Here is a 6108-nt window from a genome sequence, read left to right as displayed (position 1 = left end):
ATGATCAACCGAGTACACCGAAGAACTACACTTGCTTGTCGACTCCCTTTCACCATCTTGCCAATCTCTATAGTACCTCACTACGTCTTCAATTATGTCTACCACTTCCTCCTCCGTTTTATTCATGATGGGACCTCCGGCTCCTCTATTAAGACACGACTTTCCTTGAGGACTTAGGCCACCATAGAAGATTTGAATAATTTGGTAAGTCAAAATTCCGTGGTGAGGACATTCTCTTTGATACTCTTTGTATCTCTCCCATGCTTCATAGAGGCTCTCACTAGGCTTTTGCTTGAAACCTTGAATCAAAGCTCTAGCCTCCACCGTTTTCTTTTGTGGATAGAAACGGGATAGAAATTCCTTGGTCACTTCGTCCCATGTCCTTAATTCGGCTTGACCTCCTTGTCTAGCCATTCCAAGGCACGCCCTATGAGGGAAAAGGGGAAAAGCTTGAGGCGGATGAATTCTTGGGAAATTCCATTGAACTTGATAGTATTGCAATATTTTTCGAAGTACTTGAGATGTTTTAGCGGGCTTTCATGCTTGACCCCACTAAATTGTCGCCTCTCTATCAATGTGATCATTGCCGGCCTTATTTCAAAATCGTTCGCCAGTGTTGTAGGTGAAGCAATCCTACTCTTAAATCTATATGCACCGGGAATCCCCAATTCTTTCAACGCCACCCTTGGATTTTCTCCCATTCTTGCTTGTTCCTCTTATTGTGGTTCTTCTTCACTTGAAGTGCTAGAACTCAAAGATCTTCTAGCAACCCTTAACCCTGCAATAGTTCTCTCAATCTCCGGATCAAATGGCACTAGTGAATGACCATGTGCTCTATGCATACATTCTCAAAAGAATGATTAGTAGCACGGCTACAAGTGTAGCCTAAAAGAAAAATCTTTTTGTATTTTCAATTAAGGATGAAATAGACTCAACAACTATAACAAAGCACCAATATAACTCCCCGGCAACGGCGCCATTTTTGACGTAGGGAAAAGTAGGTCGCTTTCTACCCTCCCCTAGAACCAAACAAAATTTCTAAACACTCGACCAACCTAATACGAGTATATTGTAAGTCAAGGGTCGAACCCAAAGGAATGAATAGGTGTAAGCTATAGCCTAGGTCAAGCTACTTCGAAGATTGTAGAAAGATATGGTTGGTAACTAAGGCAATGAGAAAGCTAGATAAATCGAGAAATTCAATATACTAAACACTAGGGATATAGGTTCCACATCCAAGCTCAATGATTATGCTAATTGATGGATGACTCAATCGATTCAAACATTGCAAAGGACAAACAATAGTTGCAACTAATGGAATTCAAAATATATCTCCTATAAGCCAAGCTAGGGTTCAGTATGAATGGCTAACAAGGAAAATCACAATCAAATTCAATCAATTAAAGCAATTCTCAAATCAAGGATTCATGTCATTGAAATTTGCAATGCAATCTAGATTAATCTTATAGGTTAATCACTCCTAGTCTAATTAATCACATGCACAACTATGTCAACCAATTTAATTGCAACAATTCAATCAATCAATGATCATCAACTAGCAAAAATCATCAATCAAGCATGCTTCCCCTTCTCCCTAGCAACTAATCTACTCACTAATCATGGTGAAATAGGAAAACAGAACAAATTCAATCACAAACATATTCATTTCAAGTTTAATCAAGAAGAAATTCAATCATTCAACAATTTCTAAGCAAAGATTAAAATTCAAATCAAACATTCAAGAATTAAAGGAAATTACAATAAAAGTAAATTCAAAGGAAAGAAATGTCACAAGCTTTCATTGATTTGGAGAAGAAATCCAAGATCAAGTTGAAATCAAAGATCAAATTCAAGTACAATTAAGAAATCCTAAGCGTCTCTCTTGACTTTCTCTCTCTTCTATTTCTGGAAAAATAAGTGTCTAGTACAAAATAAGTCGTCCCCACTAGAAAAGGAAAAGTTAAAAGCTATAAATAGAAAATCGAGCGAAGAGGATTGGGGCCCCTGGTGCCTGTGCACCACCCAAACCGCGCGCGAGCACAGTAGGGCCCGCGCACACGAACAGTCAGGTCTGCGCACGCACACCCCTGCTATGGTGCTCGTGGCTTGCCTCCTTTGCTTAATCGATCGATCTCCGTGCTCCCGAGCATCCCTATCATCGGTGCACTCGAGGCGATGCCCATGATAAGGGCAGCCCTTTTATTCTCTAAGCACTTGAACACTTCGAACCAAAACATTGCTTCCAATGAGCTTGTGCTTGCGGAGCTAGCTTGAATTGCATGTTTGAATTCCCAAACTTAGCTCCATCATTTTTAAATGCGCTCGAGCTTCTTCCTTGATAATTAAACCCCGGGAAACTCAACACACCTAAAAAAAAATCAAAGAAACGAAGAAGAGAGAAAAATAACCGAGAAATGAATAAAATAGTAAGAAAACTATCAAAAGCACACATTTCTTTAAACTTACACACAAACACGCAAAACAAGCATTATTATGTAAAAACACGACATAAAAGACTAAAAACGTGCATAAAACTACAAAGAAAACCTAGCCTAAGAGTGCCATAAATGACAGTCCAATCTGCTGCACTTTGTTTTTGTTTTTGTTTCTTGGTTCAGGCTGACTGGTGGAGGGGGTGCTCTGTTGCTTTTTTTTTTGCTAACCCTGCTGAGGTTGTGAACCTTTCTCCTTACTAAATGGCTAACATCCAAGTTGCTCTTGGGGAAAAGTTTTGTTCCTTATGTTGTTTGGGCCAGCCCCTACCGCACTCTGGTATCCAATGACAAATAAACTGGTTTGAGCATCCAATATTAACACAATATCTAATACAAAATGAACAAGGCATAAAGCTTACCTTTTTAGCAGCTCTGATCTCACTCTTCTTCCTTTGCTCAACTACACTGGGTGAGTTTAATAGGGGCCTTCCAACTGATCATTCCTCAGTTGGCTCAGGTATAGATGGGAGCGTGCAAGTCTTGGCATAATGGCCATATCCACCACAATTCCTACACTGATTCATCCTTTTCTTTCCCCCTTGTTGTCCCCCTGCAGTAGATGTTCCCTCCCCAGGCTCTAGTTTTCTTTTCTTCAATTTTGGTCTTCTAGGCTGCACTTTAATGGCTGGTGGCTAAGGCTCTCTCATATTTACTTTCTCCCAGTGCTTTGGTGATGAGTGTCATTTATGGCACTCATTTAGCCTCTTTTAGGATGAATTTACATTTCTTTTCTGTCTCTTTTATCTCCTTTTCTTTAGTTTTATTTTATATTTCTTTACTTTGTGTTTTCTTTAGTTGTTTTCTCATTTTATTGCATCTCTTAGTTTATTTTTGCTTTTTCTTCTTTACTTGTTTGCTTTTCTTTGATTTTAGGAGAATGATGATGTTAGAGAAGCTCATTGGCGTTCTCTCGGGGCATACAAAGCTTAGGATGCAACCCAGTTCCTCCTATGGAAGCTCAAAAGTGAAGGACTGCAAGAGCCAAGCCTTCAAGGCCGCACTCTCATGCTACGTGGACGTCAAAGTCTTTGTTGAACATACCGTGAAGGCCTCTAGTAATTGCCTCCCCCAACATGCATCAAGTGGAGCGCACGGGAGCATCAACGACCACACGAGAAGGAAGTGCCCTGCTCCTAGGCGCGGGCGCACATGATTCCGGAGCGGGGGCGCAGGCCCTATGCGCAGCCGCGCAGGTGTGAGGTGCGGCCGCGCACCTCCTCTTCCCCTGTTCCGTACCAATTTTTGAGCGGCCACGCTTTTGAAGGAGAGGCTGCGTCATTTGGGATTCTTTTTAGATGTTCAACTAATTCTTCCATTGTAATTTTTACTATATATGGAATTTCTTCATTTCTAGAGAGAAGAGGATGAAGAATTAGTTTTGGTTTTAGCTTAGAATTAGATTTTAGAGAGAAAAGCTCAAATTGGGGAAACTTTCGTTCTTAGTTTCTAGAGAGAGAAACTTGGTGATTTTGATGGATGCTACTTTCAATCTTCTTCCTCTTTGATTTTAATCAAATTTTTGTAAGAATTCTTTACTTTATAATGCAATTTCATGTTTTATACTTGAATTTCATTAAATTACTTGTTGTTTGTTTGATTTGATTTTTTATAAGTTTGAGCATATTTTGAATACAATGTTGATGATAAATTTGTGATTAGATTAGTTTTCTTATTCAAATTTGCAATGCGTAGTGAGTAGATTACTTGTTAGGGATAGGGTGAAGCATGTATGAGTGATAATTCATGGCTAATTGGGGGATTTTTATTGATCATCATTGTGATTAAATTGGTTGGTGAAATTTGTGCATGTATTTGATATCTTAAAGAGTGATCAACCTTAACTATAAAGCTAGATTGCATAATAGTTTTCATTGAAACGAAAAATTGATTTGGAAGCTTTTAGTATCGATTGATCTTATTTTGTGATTTTCCTTTTAAGTCATTTGTAGAGACATCTATCTTGACCCTAGGAAATAGCTCTGTGAGTAATTTTGATTGCATTTGTTGCTTTCCCTCACATTGTATGCTTGGTCGATTTCTTTCCGAATTAGTGCGATTGTCTTGAGTGCATGTGGATCCTAATTCCCTAGCATCCTTTATATCGTTCTTGTATCCATTTAATTGTGTTGTTTAGTTTGCTAGACAAACCCTCACTTAGGCTTCGAAATAGCTTAGCTTGAGACCTTAGTAAATACCACATTCCCTTGGGTTCGACCCAGACTTACCCCTATACCTAGGGTTGGGTTTGGTTTTATAAATTTGGTTTTGATTGGGGAATTTAGAAATTAACGACCTAGGTTTCACCCGCATAAAAAATGGCGTCGTTGCCGAGGAATGGCATAGTTATTTGCTATTGATGATTGAGTCTATTCCATTTATGTGAAAAATACAAAAATATTTTCTTTCCTATAGGCTACATTTGTAGTCGTGCTACTAATTGTTTCTTTTGAGATTGTATGCATAGAGCACGTGGTCGTTCTCAAGTACCATTTAAGGAGCTAGGAGCTCCAGGAGCCTATAGGTATGAGAGTGGAATTGCTCTACCTACGACACCGGCAACCCACTTTGAGATTAGACCGGCCATGATTTGATAGAGAGGCGTCAATATAGTGGTGCAAAGCATGAGAGTCCCCTCAATCATCTTAAGGAGTTCAATAAGTATTGCAATACCATCAAGGTGAATGGGATTTCTCAAGAGTTTATTCGCCTTAAGCTTTTCCCTTTTTCTCTCATTGGACGTGCATTGGAGTGGTTGGACAAGGAGGTGAAACAAAACTCCTTGAGGACATGGGATGAAGTGACTAAAGAGTTTTTATCTCGGTTATACCCTCAAAAGAAGACGGCCGAAGCAAGATCTCTAATTCAAAGCTTCAAGCAAAAACCCAATGAAAGTCTTTATGAGGCATGGGAGAGGTATAAGGAATACCAAAGAGAGTTCCCACACCATGGGATTCCTACCTATCAAATCATCCAAATCTTCTATGGAGGTCTAAGCCCTCGAGGAAAATCTTGCCTTGATGCGGGAGCCGGAAGACCAATAATGAACAAGACGGAGGAGGAAGTGGTGGATGTCATTGAAGATGTAGTGAGGAATTATATGGATTGGCAAGATGATGAGCGTGAAACAACAAGCAAAAGTGGTGCTTCGGTGTACTCGGTTGATCACATCAATGCCATCAACAACTTGTCCTCATAAATCTCGGAATAAGGGAAGGAAATGACCTCTATCAAAGCCAAACTTCAGAGTTCTTCATCAATGTCAAGCACCGATTCTTCCCTCCCAAAATAAAGGGAGAGGTACATTTCCTAACTCAAATCCCCTTCCCCCTTATACCAACATGTCTAATGTTTATATGTTTTGTGATTTGTGTGAATCATATGACCATGATGCTTCAAATTGTCCTAATGCTTCTTTTGATGGATGTGATGATTATGTTGGCAATTAGAATGAACATGTGAACTATGTTTCTAATAACAATGTTGGACCTAGATTTGATAATCAAAGAAATAATGGGAATATGAACTATCATAATGGGAATTTTTATAATTATAACCACAATGGGGGTTATAGAAACCAAGGAAACCATGGTTTCCGAGGCAACTATAACCACTA

At 39.3% G+C, this 6108-nt stretch overlaps 2 non-coding genes across 2 annotated transcripts; one reads left to right on the top strand and one right to left on the bottom strand.

Annotated features, from left to right (window-relative positions):
- Positions 1–214: 214 nt before the first annotated feature.
- On the top strand, positions 215–320 carry LOC145583507 (small nucleolar RNA R71). The gene has a single exon (XR_014100150.1). It is a non-coding gene; the product is annotated as a small nucleolar RNA R71 (small nucleolar RNA).
- Positions 321–5341: 5021 nt separating this feature from the next.
- LOC145583620 (small nucleolar RNA R71) lies at positions 5342–5447 on the bottom strand. Its single transcript, XR_014100242.1, has one exon. It is a non-coding gene; the product is annotated as a small nucleolar RNA R71 (small nucleolar RNA).
- Between the last annotated feature and the right edge of the window lie 661 nt (positions 5448–6108).

The sequence above is a fragment of the Chenopodium album genome, chromosome 15 (genome assembly GCF_948465745.1).
Source record: "Chenopodium album chromosome 15, dcCheAlbu1.1, whole genome shotgun sequence".
In the NCBI taxonomy this organism is placed as follows: Eukaryota; Viridiplantae; Streptophyta; class Magnoliopsida; order Caryophyllales; family Amaranthaceae; genus Chenopodium; species Chenopodium album.
Note: the sequence above shows the minus strand (reverse complement) of the source record. Positions and strands in the feature narration are given on the sequence as shown.